The sequence below is a fragment of the Lepidochelys olivacea genome (genome assembly GCF_965140295.1).
Source record: "Lepidochelys olivacea isolate rLepOli2 genome assembly, chromosome: 14".
NCBI classification, from domain to species: Eukaryota; Metazoa; Chordata; order Testudines; family Cheloniidae; genus Lepidochelys; species Lepidochelys olivacea.
Window position 1 is genome coordinate 35,744,358 of NC_140424.1, and position 17,434 is coordinate 35,761,791.

At 52.0% G+C, this 17,434-nt stretch overlaps 1 pseudogene across 1 annotated transcript in view; it reads right to left on the reverse strand.

Annotated features, from left to right (window-relative positions):
* The window catches only part of LOC311530275 (butyrophilin subfamily 1 member A1-like), a 52,641-nt pseudogene that overhangs the window by 4,548 nt on the left and 30,659 nt on the right, over positions 1 to 17,434 (reverse strand). The window contains exons 5-7 of the transcript in view: positions 14,719 to 14,751; positions 14,381 to 14,413; positions 14,256 to 14,292 (exon numbers count right to left, since the gene is read on the reverse strand). The product of the transcript in view is annotated as a butyrophilin subfamily 1 member A1-like (transcript). The remainder of the gene's footprint in view (positions 1 to 14,255; positions 14,293 to 14,380; positions 14,414 to 14,718; positions 14,752 to 17,434) is intronic.

The following is a 17,434-nucleotide window of genomic DNA, read 5'->3' on the forward strand; positions in this document are numbered from 1 at the left end:
TGAAACACTCCAGAGCTGCTGTTAAATTTGCCCTAGGTAGAAAAATGCCCCCCTCCAGACCCTGATCTCACCCCTACATCAGGCTGAAAATGGAGACTTGGCTCCAGCCTGAACTCTCTGACTGGAGAGATTTGTCCCATGGACTCTGCGAGTGGCACAGACTCTCTGTAGATGCACCTAGGTGTCTCCCAGAGTGGATAATGGTCCCAGAGACCGTCTCAGAGCCCCAAGGCTCAGGTGTCTCCATCTAACGACAGCACCAGCCACCCCCCTCACTCTCATTAACTGGCCCTGTGTCAGACACACTGGGAACTTTCAAACCCAGACTCTGGAGACACTTTGGGATCGTCTACACAGCCCGCAGCAGCGAGCTCGGTCCACAGACTGAGGTTTCTGGGGCTCCTGCTATGGCGCTAAAAACAGCCGTACAGACCTTCTGGCTCAGTCTGAATTTCGGGCTCTTAAGCCCAGGTAGCAGGAGGGGCTTCAAACCCAAGCTCCAGCCCCAGACACAACATCTACACAGCTGTGTTTACTGCTGTAGTACAAACTGCAAGAGCCAAAGTCTGTCACCGCGGCTCTGAGACTCGCCCAGGAGGGCTGACAGAGCAGCACGGCACAGACATCTTCCATGACTGTGGGACATTCACTCTCCCAAGCTGATGTCTGGAGGGCCAGCAACAGCCAAGGGTGTTCCAGGCACCCACAATGACGTACTGCAGAGGACCAGTGACTGGAAAGAGTCACCCTGACCCACCGAAGACAGGGCTGGTCCAATACTGTGCACTGACTGTGGGCAGGACGGGCACATAAGATGGGGCTGCCTTCAGGAGCAAGGATGGTTACTCTGACCTGATTTCCCAGAACACTTAGGGAACAGGGGAGTCCCAGATTATTAAAGACACCCTGCCGTGGGGAGGTCAGGCCCAGGACTGTGGGAACCCCATTTTGGGCTGGAAAAAGTGATCCTCTCCCAGGGTTGATTTGTTTTGACTACAGGGAAAAGGGACACGTAAAAAGATGCTGCACTACAAGAACTTTGGATTTTGGGAAGAGGGGATGTCGCTATGGGGCAGGAAGAGTTTCTAGTACTGGGTAAAATGGGTAGCTAAGAAAGCAGGCCCTGGGGTATAAGCATCAGAAGGAGAGGACAGCCATGGGTTTCAGACGTCCCTCTGCTTACTAGAGATACCTTAGCCTCACTCCCAGATTCAAAGCTTGAGAATTGGGGGTGTTTGAGCAGCTTCCCCCAAGAAACTGAAAGGACTCCCTTGGAAAATGATCCAACCAGCAGCGTAGTGGACAGCAGACTCTCTGGGCCAGGGGAGCTGGGGCAGAAGCTAAATGTGATTCAGCATTTCTGGTGGTCCCAGGAGAGGGGTGTGACTAGAGCTCTGAGAGGGCTATTGAACAGCTCTGTAATTTGCAGGCCCAGGTGCGGGTTTTCTTACTGAAACTGGCCAAGCAACGGGAGTAAGCCCAGTGACCAGAGGAGAGGCAGAAGGAGCTACTCACAGAGAAGGGGAGAAGCCACCAGATTGTGGCTGCAGAGAGCAAATGGGTCAATGCACTGAAAAAGGAACAGGGCGTTTGGCAGAAGAAATTCTGCTCTAGCTCCCAAGAAGCCCAGCCATTGGAGATAAAGCTCCAGCACCCATGTGAGCCAAGGACTGGTGAGATTATTGATATTCAGGAGAAACTCATAGCTGCTGAATGTACCAAGCACCAGACAGCAGACCACAGGGAGGAAGTGGCAGTTGGGATTGCCAATACCCCTGGTCAAGAAGTCCAGTCCCTAGAGGAGAAGCGGCACCTGAAAACCAGAATACTTTAGCCAAGGGAGATGCAAAGCAACAGGGAGATGGAGAACAACAGTCTCAAGACAGCCAAGCTGCAGGCAGCCAAGGTAGAAAATGAGCCATGCAAGAGGAAAGTTACCCAGGATCCAAAATGGGAAGGGCTTGAACAAGCCCTAGGCCTTGGAAGGAGGGGACCAGAAAGGGCTGCAGGATGTGAGTGGTGTGGCTGGGAAACTAGAGGAGGGTTTTCTGGGACACATGAGCCTGCCACACCACTTAGAAGGAAGAAAATTGGAGAAGGTGAGACTGAGGGTATGTCTGCAACTGAGCGGGGAGGTGAGATTCCCAGCTCATGTAAATGTACCTGCACTAACTCTGCTCAGGCTAGCATGCTGAAGGTAGCAGTGTAGCCCGGCAAGGATGGGCAGCTCCGGTCAGCTGCCTGAGTACATACCAAGGGGGCTGGGCGGGTTTGTACTCAGGCAAGTAGCTGAAGCTGCCACCTGCGCCATCCTGGCCACACGGCTATTGTTAAGTCCTAGTTCAGCTACGTCTACATGAGCTGGGAATCACACCTCTTAGCTCCAATGTAGACGTTTCCGAATAGAGGAAAAGGAACAGATTCTGAAAGAAGTTAAAGAACTAGACAGACTAAAGCTGAGGGCTCAGGAGAAGGCAGAGGTACAGGCTGAGGTCTCTGGTGTGTGCAATAAGAGAGAGCCCAGCAGTAAATCACCAGGAGGCTGCATTTACACAGGGGAGTGCAGTGATGCTGCGGGTGTCCTTGGAGGTTTTTAGGGGAACAAGTGGATCTCGCGCTGAAGGGCTGGATGTCGACAGGCACAGATACAGAGGTGCTGGCTAAAAGGGAAGCTGCACTAGTGGCCGTGTCCTCTACAGCGACCCAGCAACCCCACCCACTAATGAACTGGAGAGAGCTAGGAGAAAAGGTTGCTGCAGTTGAGGGGAGCAGGGCAGAAGGCCTCGCACAGCTGAGCACCCTCCAGGCCCAAGGCTGAGGAGGAGCTAGAGGAGATGCGCTGCCCAAGGGACTAGATCTCAGCCCAAGCCATCTAGCGGGAGCAGGAGCTAGCCCGTCTCAGCACTGGAAGGTAACCAGGGAACAGCAGTGTTTGTTGTTGCGGAAGGAGCTGACGAAGCTCCAGAATCAGCGTAAGATCGAGTGTGGAATGAAGCCTGGTTCTGAGACACATACAAAGTAGGAGAGCCCAGAGGCCTTGTGGAAAGAGATAAAATTATGCCAGAGAGAGAGAAGACAAGTCATCTCCAGAAAACAGAGTAGCTGGGCAGTGAGCTATGCCAGCCAGCTGGAGACAAGGTCAGCACTGTTGTGGGTCCAGCGGTACAGGACCATCGGGTGGAAGATGGGCTGTCTGAGGTGGAGATTCTGGTTTCTAAAGGGAAAAGCAACCACGTTAATAACATAAAAACACACATCCAAGTAGGGTGACCAGATAGCAAATGTAAAAAATTGGGACAGGGGGTGGGGGGCAATAGGCATCTATATAAGAAAAAGCCCCAAATATTGGGACTGTCCCTATAAAATCGGGATATCTGGTCACCCTACATCCAAGAGGAAGCTGAAATAAGAAGGTAAGAGACAGGGGACCTTTCCCCTGCAGGGGCCTGGAAGAGCACCACAAAGCCTGAACCAGAGCTGGGCCATAAAGAAGTCCATCCTAAAGGAAAAGACATCTCCCCAGGGGAGGAGCAGGAAGGTGCTTTTCCAGCTGATAACATTACACACAGTCATGTGGGTGGAGGAGGATTCAAAATGGGCTCCCAGAGCTCCTTTGCTGAAGGCAGCAGGAAAAAAGATATGGCCAGTAGTAATTAATGATGCAAAGAAGCTAGTCTGAATGAAAGAGACCTTGGAAGAGACTCGCTGCAGATTTATGTGAATTCAGGGGACCTCATTACTTGGTAGTTGTGGATTATTTTTCCAGGTATATAGAAATAGTGTACTTGAAAGACGTAACACACCAGAGTGTTCTAGAGCAACTGAAGTGCACAGGGTTCCAGAAAAACTTGTGACAGAGCATGGACCACAATTCACTGCAGCAGAATTTAATTTATCCAAATAAAATATGGTCTTCCTCATATTACTAGCAGCCCATATTACTCACATGCGAATGGAGAAGCCAAGCCAATGTACAGACAGCCAAGAATATCCTACAGCAGAAAGATCCATTCTTTGCTCTTCTGAGCTACAGATCTACACCAATAGCAGCTCCTGGATACAGTGCAGCACAATTCCAGATGGGAAGACAACTCAGAACTGCCCTCCCAATGTAGGGAGTAGCCAAATCAGATAAAAAGAGCTTAGGAACACTTTTACAAAGGACATCACTCAGAGACCTACCAGGTCTAGAACCTGGTGACGGTGTTTGTGTCAAACTGGATGGAGAAAAAGAATGGAATACTCCAGCTGTCGTAAAGGAAAATAATTCAGCACCCAGGTTGTATGTGGTCGAGACTGACAGAGGAGAGCTCAGCAGAAACTGTCAATATCTACAGTTGGTTCTTCAGAAAGAACAATCGACAGAGCAAACTCTACAGATGGTGGATGCAGAGCAAGAAGACGACTCAAGGATTCCAGACCGACCATAGTCAGTCACTGCAACTAACGAACACTCAGAGGACCAATCTGTTACATATTCGGGTCATGTAATTAGAAGACCAGGACCATTCAGAGACACCTGACAGACTGATCCATACTGCACTCCAAATACAGTGTGATAGTGTAAATACTGGCAACGGTAGGAATGTAGGATTTAAAGGGGAAGATGTAATGGAATGCTAAACTGTATTATACTGTTCAGCCACTAGGTGCTGCTGTGTGCTAAATACCTTTTTTAAACAATCCTCAGTCAGACCTGGCAGAGCATTAATTGATCTTACACTGAACACAGCTGGTGTGTATCTGGCTCAGAGGAAAGCGCTGTGGCCAGTCCATATCTGGCACAGGAGCATGACACCAGTGGTGAAAGGTCAGTGCTTTGACTATCTCTGTGATGGCCAGAGGGCCTGACTTAGGTCTGGTCTACACTACAGAGTCAGTCTGACATAAGGCAGCTTACGTTGACCTAATTATGTCAGTGTACACATGACAGCCTTGCTCCCACTGATGTAAGTGCTGCACTACACCAACATAATGACTCCACCTGCACAGGAGGCATAGGACTAATGTCGGTGTAGTTAGGGTGATGCAGTGTTGGTGTAGACACTGCCTTACTTATGTCAGCTGTTAGCTGTCGTTAATTTCATGGCTCCATGCTGGAGCTGTGAAATTATCAAGAAAGCCCAGACCCATGATGGGCTTCAGCTGAAGTCCATCTGCCCTCAATCCTAGCTCCCTGCTAAAGGAGGTGAGAAATGTGGGTGGCTGCCCAAGATCCCCATGGGGCAGCTGGGCTCCTGGCGGGGAGCTGGACACAGCTGAGAAAAGGAGGGCAGTGTGGACAACACCTACCCCAGTAATGACTGCTGTGGCTGTAAGGCGACCTAACATAGGTTAACGTAAGTTTGCAGTGTAGACATGCCCTTACAGGGGGTACAAGTTCTGAACTACGCTGTAGACTATGGAGGATTTTGCCTGTCACATGAGCTACACAGAACATTGCGGGGACAACTCGTAGTCTCTTTACACTTCAGTGGCCAAGGGCTTTGCAGATTTCCTTGTGGCAGCAGGGCAGGAAGTACCCCTCTGGGTGCAGACAATAACCAAGTGTGAGCCATGGTCAAGCCTTCCTTTGGGTACAGGTTGGCTTTGTGGGGGGAAGGGATGTCATGGGGGGGCTGGCCCTTTAAGGGGAGTCAGGGCCCAGCCTACCTATGACAGGCTCCTGTGAGGGAGAAGCAGCCAACCCAGCCCCACCTGGAAGTAATTAAATCTCTAGGTGGCTGGTTGGCAGCCAAACAGCTAATGAGCTTGATAAAGGGTTACCAGGGCTCAGCTGAAGGGTCTTAGAGACAGGAAGCTGCTGAGGAGAAGGGATCCCAGGAGAGCTCACAGAGCAAGGAGCTTGGAGGGGATGCCCCCAGAGAGAGGGGCTCCCCTGAGGGAGAAGAGCACCTGGAGGTGACAATGACAGGCTACAGCAGGACAGAGCCCTAAGGCTGAGAGCTGCAGGGAATCAAGGTACAGCCTGACCTGAACCCAGCTATGGGGGCCCCTGATTCCATGAGGGAGATTGAACCAAGCCTGGCTATGGGAAGAAGGGCTGGGGGCTCCTGATTCCATGAGGAAGACAGAACCAAGCCCAGCTCTGGGAATCGGGGGGCTGAGGGACTCCTGACTCGAGGAGAGTGAGGAGCTGGAGTGAGAGTCAGAGCTGGAGCAGAGCAAAGGAAAAGATTTTATTTTGGGGTTTATGTGGACTGAAAACAGACCTCAGCAGGGGACTTTTGTCTCTGACCTTTTGGGCTGTGTGGAGTAATGTAAGGAGTGTGAAGAGGGTAAACTGAGGTGGGGTGTTTGCAGGGCCACCCTGAGCCAGCTGAGGGAGTGTGGGAGGGGGATGTGAGAAGGAGGTGATGATCGGAGGCTCGGGCTCCCTACAGGCTCAGGGACATGAAATGGCCCAGACCCATCTGTGACCAGGTTCAATGGACACAGACTGCACAGGGCGGGGGCAGCAAGGGGGGAGGGGAGCAGAGGTGGCGAGGGGAGCAGGGATGAAACGAACCAGAGCCTAGGTTGGTGTCTGGAAAGAGCATCTGGCCTTCCTGACTCTCGCCTTGCTCTGCAATTCTGTTCTGATCGTTGCCATCCAACTCCTCCTCCTCACCACCCTGGATGCCTCCCACCCACTGCCCTCCCCTCCCAGGCTCTGCCTTGCTCACCTCTCACCCCCTGCTGCTCCCGCACTACCAGCCCCACTCACCCCCATGCTCACTTTGTTCCTTCTCCCACCAGCTCCCCCTATACCCAGAACAAACTCCCTCCATGATTAAAGTGCTGTCCTAGGAACCAACAGATCTAGGCCCAGCTTCACCACAGGCTGCCCGTGTGACCTTGGGCAAGTCACTGAGTCTCTCTGTGTTTCAGTTCAGTTGGCAACTGTAGTTAATATTCATATTTCAATACCACAAATTTTTCATCCATTATGTCTGGGTAATATCTGGATATCCTCTTGTCGTGTACCTTACCTGTAACACATTAATTTTTTACACTAACACATCTTTGCACACGCAGCTCTGAGTGTTCCTCTTCCAATTTAAAGCATAATCAAAACTTGTAAAAACACACATACCTTTCACTGCCTCGTATTCCCCTGGAAAGTCAAAGACATCCTGAGTTAACGTTGTGTCTCAAAACTGAATGGGCAATAGTCAAGCGAAAACCAACATCTCCCTCACTGCTGATACGAATGTTTTGCAAGATTTGTCCATAAGATGCTAAGCAGAGCACAGCACAGGAGCCGGCTTCTTATGGAGGCAGGGACCCAACCTGTCCTACTGCAGCTGTTACATGTACTATGTTATACACCTCAAACACTGCACAGGTAAACCTGGACCAGAGAGCAGAGCTTCCTGGCTCTACATCACTACTCCCTGTCCCTCCCATATTGATCCCCGAAACCCTCCCCACCTGCCTCTCTTCATCCCTGGTCCTCTGCACCGACGGACACACCTTTAAGTGGGGTTGCCAGTTTTGGTTGGATGTATTCCTGGAGATGTCATCACATGACAATCTTTAATTAAAGATTGATCTTTAATTCCTGGAGACTTCAGGCCAATCCTGGAGGGCTGGCAACCCTACCTTTAAGCCCCACCTGATGCCATACCTGCATATCCCATGGCCAGTCTTCTGCCCCACTCCACATTGTTATTTGCACTCCAGTTGCACCTAGAAGTCACACTCAGAGCTGGGCCCCACTGCGCTAGGTCCTGTACGCACACACTCCAGGCTGGGCCCCACTGCGCTAGGTCCTGTACACACACAGCACCAGGCCCCACTGTGCTAGGTCCTGTACGCACACACTCCAGGCTGGGCCCCACTGCGCTAGGTCCTGTACACACACACACTCAGGGCCGGGCCCCGCTGAGCTGGGTCCTGTACGCACACACTCAGGGCCAGGCCCCACAGCCAGGGCTGGATTAACTCTTCTGGGGGCCTGGGGCTAGTCGATTTTGTGGGGCCCCCTAGGCTCCAGGGTTGGGCCAAAAATGCAGGGTTCAGTGTGTGGGAGGCAGCTGCCGGGGAGCGGTCTGGGCGGCAGGTAAGGTGCAGGAGAAGGCTGGGGCTGGGGGCTCTGGGAGGGAGAGAGGGTGCAGGAGTGGGCTGGGGGGATGCAAGGTCTGGGAGGGAGGAAGGGAGGGTGCAGAAGCAGGCTGAGGGGTGGGAGTGTGGGGTCTGGGAGGGAGGGTGTAGGAGCTGGGTGGGGGTACGGGGTCTGGGAGGGAGGAAGGGATGTAGGGTGCAGGAGCAGGCTGGGGGGGTGGGAGTGCGGGGCCTGTGAGGGCGGTAGGGTGTAGGAGAGGGCTGACATGCGGGGCGCTTACCTGGCGCTCCCGCTTGCTTCGGGGGGGGGGAGGGGGGAGACACCTGCCAATGGATCCCAGCCAATGGGAGCGGCGGGGGCGGAGCGAACGAAGCATTGGGACAGGGCTCCAGCCCGGGGCGGGTGCGGGAGGAAAGGGTCAGCAGTGCACGGAGCCGCTTCCCCCCACCCCCCGCCAGGCAGAACTGGCCAAGAATGCAACACTGAGGAGCTTTAGTGGCTGCAGCCCGGCCCCCCCACCCATGCTTAGCCCGGGGCCCTGGGCTACAGCCGCTAAAGGCCCTGCCCACAGCACTAGACCTGTGCACACACGCCAGACTATAAGAGACATAATCCCTACTCCAAAGAGTTTACAGTCTTGGGGCCTGACCCTGCAAATATTTATGCCCATGTCTAACTTTATCCACAAACCGCCTTTTCCCCACCCAACCCTCTAACTGCTGCCCCTTCTCCCTCCTCCCTTTTGTCTCTGAACTCAGTGAACCCAGTCTGCAAACAATGCTTGTGTCTCCAGCTGTCCTAGATCCCTTCCAGTCTGACTTTTCCCACTCCACTCTCACTGGGGTCCCTAGTGATCACCCTGGCCAAATCTCAGTGCCCACAACTTTGTGGTTATTTTTGGTTCCTCCCTCTGCACGCCCAGGCCATTTCCAAACACTGCTGCTGCTTCTTGGGTGTTATCTCCAGTATCTGCCCTTTTCTCTCCATCCTTGCAGCACAATCTCTCTCTCAGGCCCTCATTATATCCTGCCATGACTAAAACCACAGCCTCTTCTATGGCTCCCATACGCACCCACTGTCCCCCTTCTATCCGCACAAACTGCATCTAATAAAGCGACAGTCCCTGGCCCAGGGAGCTCACCCTCTGCATGGCAGACAGGGTACAACAGGGGGATGAAATAGGCAAGTGGGGTGAAGGGGTTGGGAGGGGTTGATAATGATAAAAACAAACCAAAGCCCAGCTCACCAGGTGCCCAGTGCCAGCCAGGAGAGATTCCAGGGGCCACAGCACAGCTGGGTTTGGAGGAGGGATTAAAGAGAGGAGAAGGGGGCAGCTTTACTAATACTGAGGGGGTGTTTTTCTGTACATGGAAAGGGAGGCGGAGAAAACACTGAGGTTTTTAAGGGAGAAGCAGACAGGCGGGTGACCCAGGCTGGGGGGACCCCAATATTATCAGTACCGTCCCAATACGAGGGGCTTTGTTTTATATATGCAACTATACACCCTACTGCAAAAAAAAAAGTCCTTATTTTTCACGCTTGCTACCTGGTCACCCTACCTAGGCTGCCAGGAGGAAAAAAAAAAAAGCCCAGCAGCAGTACAGCTCCCCCTGGAAGTGGTGCCGAGGGTGACCCGGCCCCATGCGCCCACCCCTAGAACCGGCTCTGCAGGCTGCCATCACTGGCAGAGGGAAGGTGGCGCCAATTGCTCAGACAGGGTGGGACTAACTGGTGAGGGACCTAAAGGCAAAGACAAGGAGCTTGTGCTGGAGGGGGCCTCAGTGGAACTAAGTGGAGGATGTGGTAGGAGAGACGAGCCTGAGGGCTGAGCCTAGCAGCCGTGCTTTGGATGCAGCTGAGGGGACAAAGCGGCTGGCATGAAGGCAGGACAGGAGGCGATCACAGCAGTGGAGGTGTGAGATGAACAAGAGTCTGGGCTGTTGAGACGGACACAAGAGGCTGTATCTGTGACGTGTTATACAGGCAGGAGCAGGGAGACTGGGGTGAGGTCAGGACGTGCGGGCCCAGCGAGAGGCTGAGTCAGAGACGATGCCCAGATTTCTGGCCCGAGTGACTGGGCAGATGGAGGTGTTGTTAGGGTGGCCAACACTGTATTTCAAAAATACCGGACAGTTTTTTTCTGCCCCTCCCACTCAACTCCCAACTCAGGCCAACATCATGGAGTGGTTCTCCCAGCCAGGGCAGGGGAAATAGCCCCGGTCCCCTCCCATAAGGAGCCACCTCAAGCAGGGCTCAGACCCCAGGCCTCCCACTCCACTCTGGGCTCCTTCCAGTCAGCTCAAGCCTCACACCCCACCTCAGGGCTACAATCTCTGGACCACAGGAGGGGCAGAGATCCTGGTACCTAGCTCGGGGCAGACCAGTGGGCAGGATGGGAGGGAGGGAGGGAGGGCAGCCCCAGCCCCCTGCCTCTGGGAGGGCTCATGGTGTTATCCAAAGAGATGAAGAAGCTAGGAAGTGAGGAGGGCTCTGAGGGGTGCAGAAGAGATTAAACACTCAGCTGTTGAACCTAAGTTGCCCTCTGGACATTGATGAGGAGATGTCAGATAGGTTGAGATGTGGGAACAGTCTTTAGTGGAGAAACAGTTTGAGAGACATTGGCACAGAGGTGGTATCTGAAGTCATGTGTGTAGATAGGAGCTACTAGAGGCAGGGTGTGGAGAAAGGAGAGCAGGGGGCCAAGCACTGGGCTCTGGGGGAGGGATGTTCTCTGAAAGAGGGAGACAGGAAGAGACCAACCCAACAAAACAGACACCGAAGAAGTGATTAGAAAGGCAAGAAGAGAACTAGGAGAGGAGGGAGCTGTGAAAGCCAAGGATTTAATGGAGACGAGTGGTCTGGTCAGTGGTGTCAGAAGGAGGAGCATGAAGCTAGCGCAAGGAGAATGAGGATCACATAGAAGCCATAGGAGCTGGCCAGGAAGGTCATTAGAAACTTTGGCGAGAGCGGTTTCAGGGGAGTGCAGGGGACAGAGGCTGGATTGGAGCAGGTCTAGGATGGAATTGGAGGAGAGGAACTCCAGACAGCGATTGTAGACAGAGTGTTCACTGAGCTTAGAGATGGAAGGCAGAAGGGACAATAAGTAGAGAGGGAACTGGGGTTGGGGATGGAAAGTGTGAAGATGGGTGAGACTAAGTGTCACAGGGTGTCTGGTCTTTTAAGGGAAGTTGGGCCCAGGGATCAGGTGACGGCTTAAAGATCGCCTTGTCCTCACAAAAGCCTGGCCAGCAAGTCCCTCAGCTAAGGAGAGCTTCAGGGAGCAGGAAGACACCTGCAGGACATCCTAGGACATGGAAAAGAGCCCTGTTCATGTCTGATTGTAACAAAAACATGAAAACAAAGTTTTAACAAGGTTTTAAACAGGAATTTGGATGGGCATCCAGATCTCTGAGGCAGCTTCGAAAACCTCAGCCTCACTGTGTGAAAGGTTGGAAATTTGTAACTCCATTCCCTGCACCAGCTTTCTCGCAGCCACTGTGAATAGAACTGTCCAGTGGGTGAGAAATACCCTGTTAGACAGGATAACCTGTGAACAAGTATAGGCTATAGATTGTGTTTCTTATACCTGTAACTTTATGTTTCCAAATCTACACTTGCTTTTAGTTGAGTCCCTGTCTTAGGCTCTATTAATTAAACTTCAGTTTTGTTTTACTGTAGAAGTGTCTAAGTGCCTGGTGCAAAGGAGTGTGTTGAACCAAGGTGAAGCCAGTAAGCGGGGGTGCATTGCTGGTGTCCAGGAGGAGACAGGGGACTGGGCAAAGGGGTGTAACAAAGCCGGGGTGTGAATTGCTAGCCTGCAGAGAGACACAGTGGGGCTCATGGAGCCCGGAGCACAGCACCTCGTGTTGCCTGTAGCCAGTAGCTTTGGGAGAGTTTCCCTGGGTGGGCACAGACAAGGTTCTCACACTGTGAGCAGGTTGCAGCGATTTAGAACTCGTGTAACCCCAAAGGCATCTCAGAGCTCCCGATACACTGAATGGGGAGAAGCAGGCGACTTAGAATGGGATCCACAGAACCTAGTGTGTTAGAAGCCATGTAAGCCAGCCAATGGGAGAGGCCGACAAGAGGGGTATGTTCTAAGCCCCACCCCTCTCCTGAATTTGGTGCCTCTCTCTGCTAGTGATCCACAGCCAGGAGCCCCTCTTCTGGAACCAGGCAAATTAGGCATCTCTGTGTGTCTGAGAGACAGAGGAAGGCACTGGCCATGCGCCACGCAAGATGGCCGAAGGGTAGAGAGGTGTTATAGAGTGATTCTGAGTTAATGTTTAATTAAAGTGTAACAAAAGAGACAAAAAGAAAAGGAGGACTTGTGGCACCTTAGAGACTAACCAATTTATTTGAGCATAAGCTTTTGTGAGCTACAGCTCACTTCATCGGATGCAGAAGTGAGCTGTAGCTCACAAAAGCTTATGCTCAAATAAATTGGTTAGTCTCTAAGGTGCCACAAGTCCTCCTTTTCTTTTTGCGAATACAGACTAACACGGCTGTTACTCTGAAAAGAGACAAAGGGAGCTTCACATCAGAATGTCCCATAGCCCAGTGATTAGAGCATTCTCCTGAGAGGTAGAAGATACTTGTTTAAATGCCTTCTCCTTATCTGGCAGATATGTGGGACTTGAACCAGAGTCTCCCACAGCCCAGGTGGGTACCCTAACCCCTGGGCTAAATGTTACAAAGGAGGCTCACAACCTCTCCCTTTCCCACCTCGTTCTGTGTGGTGGTGGGTAGCCTCTGAGCACATCTACTGGATCAGGCCCCACAAGTGAGCTAGATGCTCCTCCCCTCAGTTTATGTGTCTCCAGGAGCACAGGTGGGAGATGGTTGCCTTGCTGTAGATATCTGGGCACCTGTGTGCTCCATGTGCCCAGAGGCAGAAACTTAGACACTGAGAGAACTTTTACACCAGAGATTAATGCCCCGAGTGAGTTTAGGTGCCTACAGGGTTGGGTTTCAACCAAGTGGGGTTTTGTGGACCATGGTGCCTAAAACTAGGATTGAGAGGCTTATGTCTGGGGTTTCTTTGTAGATCCGGGCCGTAATGCACAGTGCAATTCCCAGATAAAAACTACATTAATGTGGAGCTAAGGCTGAGAGAACATACTTGTAACTTAGGGTAAAACACATTACAGGAGGAATCTTTTAATTATTCCCAAACCAAGTGTTATACACCCAGGAAATACAAATTATGGTTAAATTATAAAAGAAATCTATGGTCTAGAAATGCAGCTAAGACATCTAAACAACCTTAACTCTGCCCTGTAGTAAGATCACGAGGGGGAAACTGAAAAACATTGTGTGCCTTTAAAAATCAGTTTCATTTAATGTAGAACCACACACACTGCTCTGCACTGATCAGACCTGTATGGTTATTGTATGGAGTCACTGCAGGGTGGAGCTGAGGTTGTGGGTGTGCGTGGTTACTGAGGGTAAAATCCCTTCCCCCCCCCCATATTACATGGGCACAGAAGGGTCAGAACACAGCGGGTTCCCGGGTGAGGGATCCTGTCAAATACTGGACAAGTCTCTCCGGGTTCATCTACATTGCAGAAAACCTTGTGTCAGTGGGTCTGAGCCTGGGGCAAACTGACTCGGGCTTGCAGCATTCGCACTACAGGGCTGAAAATATCAGTGTAGAAGTTTCTGCTTGGGCTGGCACCTGGGTTCTGAAACCCAGCGATGGGGGAGGGTCTCAGAGCCTGGGCTCCAGTCCCAGTGGGAACGGCTACACTGCTAGATTTAGCCCTGCAGCACAAGCCCCAGTCAGTTTACCCAGGCTCTGAGACTCGCAGCCACAGGTGGGTTTTTGCACTGTATATGTACCCACAGTCTCCAGCAATGAGACTGACCAAGTTGGGCTGTTGTATTCAGGGCCCTGGGCTCAAGGTGCCATTTCTGTAATTTCCATGGGGTTTATTAGGACAAATGGGCCCTTCACCCTTCAGAGCCTCTTTGTGTCGGTGTGAGCAGCCTTGAGCTCCCTGCTTGGGGCTCTGGTGCCCATATGGAGACATTCCTTGTCACTCATTCAAACAGGCTGTAACTCCACTTGCTAAAATTGAGCTAAAGGTGTTAAACTGTGACTCCACTGGCAGTAAATGTGGCTTTCAATTGAGTTAAGTTGGCTGGACTGAGCTGACTTGACTGACTTGACATGAAATCTTCAACACATCCCATTGGTCCCAGACACTGACCTTTCTGCCTCTTCATCTCAGATCGCAGAGCCTCTAGAGGGAGAAAAGAGGGAGAGGTGAGACTTCCCCCTGTAGTCTTAATGGGGATAATGTTAATTTTGTAACTGGCCCAGACACTGACCTTTCTCTCCTTCCCATTCAGACAGCAAAGTCTCTAGAGAGAGAACAGGGCGAGAGGTGATTCATCAATTCACAGATTCCAAGGCCAGAAGGGACCATTGTGATCACCTAGTCTGACCTCTGCATAACACAAGCCAGGGGGCTTCCCCACAATAATTTCTACAGCAGATTGTTTAGAAAAACATCCAATCTTGATTTACAAACTGCCAGTGCTGGAGAATCCACCACGGCCCTTGGGAAATTGTTCCAATCATTAATTAATAATGGCGAGATTTCACCCTGTTGTGTTTATGGGGATAACTCTACTGTCAGCTAGTGTAATGGGATCCAAACACTGACCTTTCTCGCTCTCCATATCAGATCGCAGAATCTCTAGAGGGAGAAAAGGGCGAGAGGTGAGATTTCACCATCATGTTTATGGTGCAGTTCCAGATATTAATATAATTGTGCTGTAACTATGAAAGTGAGGCAGACAGACTGACAGGACACAAAGACAGATCTGTCTCAACATTCCTGCACTGACCATCCCTCACTTCCCTCCCCCACTGACCATCACCTCTAGGAGCTGCTCTAAGTGTCTCCCCTAGGAGCCATCCCCGCTTCCTGGGCCTCGTCGCACTCCCGTCTGATCTGACTGTTGCGGGGGAAGAGGAGAGAAGGTCTCTTTTTTTATCCAGTTCTCTGTCTGCTCCCCTCTGCGCCCATCCCCTGGGCGGCCCCAGTTCTCCCCAGCTCCTGACTGTGGGGATGGGGGAGGAAAGTGAAGGATGGGAATGGGGCATTGACCTGAGCTGGTTAAGGGACAGGGTCTGATTGGCTCCATCATAGGTCAACTGCTGGCCATGTATCACTAGGGTCATGCCTATTCCCTGATCCTAGTGATATCTGGGAAAAGCTCCTTCTAGGGCCTGGGTAGATGGGGTGCCCCAGCTAAGAATCGTGTGGAGGGGTCTTTTCTTTAGCTGGATGCTTGGGTCAGCATGAACTAGGGAGGGGTGTGTGGATGGGCCCCTACAGGCATCGCCTCTAAGATCAGCTCTTTCCTACTTGGAGCTCATCCACTTGGTGCATCAGCCCTGAGGTAACAACACTGCTGGAAATTGAGGCAGCGTCATGTCTGCCAGTCACTGCTGAGCACAGCCTGAGCGAGACCGTCTTGTGACCCAGTGTGAGCAGCATCTCAGACCAGCTGTGCAAGTCCTGAGTGTGTTTGTGTTACTACAGCATCCTAGCCACAGCTCACCAGGGCAGCTAGTGCGGAGAATTCTCTGAAAGGCCCAGGGAACAAGACAGTGACAGTTAATTTTTCTGATTTTTTTAGTGCTTGGAAATGAACCCCACATAGCTTTCTCTGGACACAGACAAATGTTACATATGACTGAAAATGAGTGAATCCCTGTGTGATGGGGCCTATCAACCGTGCACTGGTCCAACAAGGGTTGAACACAGCCTATGGGTGCAAGAGGCCATGCATCCTCGCCCCTCCTGGACACGCTCCAACTGGATGCTGGATATACAAGGGAGCAGTTCAGCCCAGTCTGGGCTAACAGCGGAAGAGAGCATACGCACACTCTGAGCTCCTGCCAGGAAGCTGCTAGAGCTGCAGACTGTGGCAGCTGAACACACCGAGCCCACGGCAGGACCCCGGTTGACTGCGGAGACAGAGGAAGACAGACAGCTGCTGCTGGTGGAGGAAATGCCATCACTGGAATCATGGGTGGGAAGCAGCCCAGGAAGATTATTTGTTGAGGTTGGAACCTGAATCTGAAACCAGGGCTACTGGTTTCATAGGGCCCTGGGTTGGGACCCAGTGGAGCAGGGTGGATCTGGGTCCCCCTACCCCTTCCCGTGCCTACCACTGGGTGCAGGGGCCACCCCAGGGATTGGGTGCTACTGTCTGAGATGGTGACTATTGGGCACTGCTACTGGAAGCTAGAGCCATTGGGTGTTAAAGCCCCAGATTGATTGACTTTCGCTGCTAGGCCTCGCTGCCCTGAGGATAGGGGCAGCCATATTGACTCTGGCCATGGGGCGTGAGGGCGAGGGCAAGGGCAGCCCCATATATTCTGGTCACAGGGCCTCTCTGCCCTCCACACCCACCCTGCCTAGGTGCTCAACATGATGGGATTGCTTGCCCAAATGATCACTTTTGGCTGACTGATTTAGTTGGGGATTGGTCCTGCTTTGAACAGGGGGTTGGACTAGATGACCTTCTGAGGTCCCTTCCAACCCTGAGATTCTATGATTCTATGTGGGATCCCACATCTCCTTGTTATTGGGGCAGGAGTAATAAAGGGTTGTTATCCTTGGTGTGTGAAGCAAGGGCAGCAGAACTGTACGTGGCATAACTGATTGAAGGACTCACCCTCAACTAAATGGCACTCGCTAGGCAGTGGACATGGGCTCCAAAGCCTAGTGAGGCTGGCCAGCCAGCTATTTGATCCTTTTTGTCTGCTGTGTAATAACAAAGTTAATTTGGAGTCAATTGAGAGTTTTGTTATACACCCCAGAGCTGAAATCACTGATATTTAGGTCTAACTGTTAGACCTGCTTTGGGACAGTGTCTCTGATGTAAGAGATTGCCTAGTGTGCACCAGCCAGTGAGGCTCCCACACTCTAACAGCTGAAATCATGAGAGTTGTGCTAAGTGTGTGGGGACCTGAAAACATCCTGGTGGATTGGTATAGCAATTGGCCAGCAGGGTGGCTGGGGAAGAGAAGCAGAGGGCCAATTGTCTGTCAGGGTAGCTGGTGAAGAGGCACAGTGATCAGCCAGCACGGTGGCTGGCGACGAGGAGTGGCAAGCAATTGCTGGGCAGCAGAGCTCCTAATATGCCTGCTTACCCCCTCTCCACCCAGGGTGGGAGGTGAACTCTGCAGATGCACCTCTGGACTCTGGGTCTGCACTGACCCACAACAACAACTGTGAGTGGGGTGCAGAGAAGGGATGGGCATGTTAAAGGGACATTTGGTTGCTGGACTGAAGAACCTGAGGGAAAAAGGACACTGCTTGAGTCCTTGGCTCATTGTTTATGTTTATGAACTCTGTTTGTGGT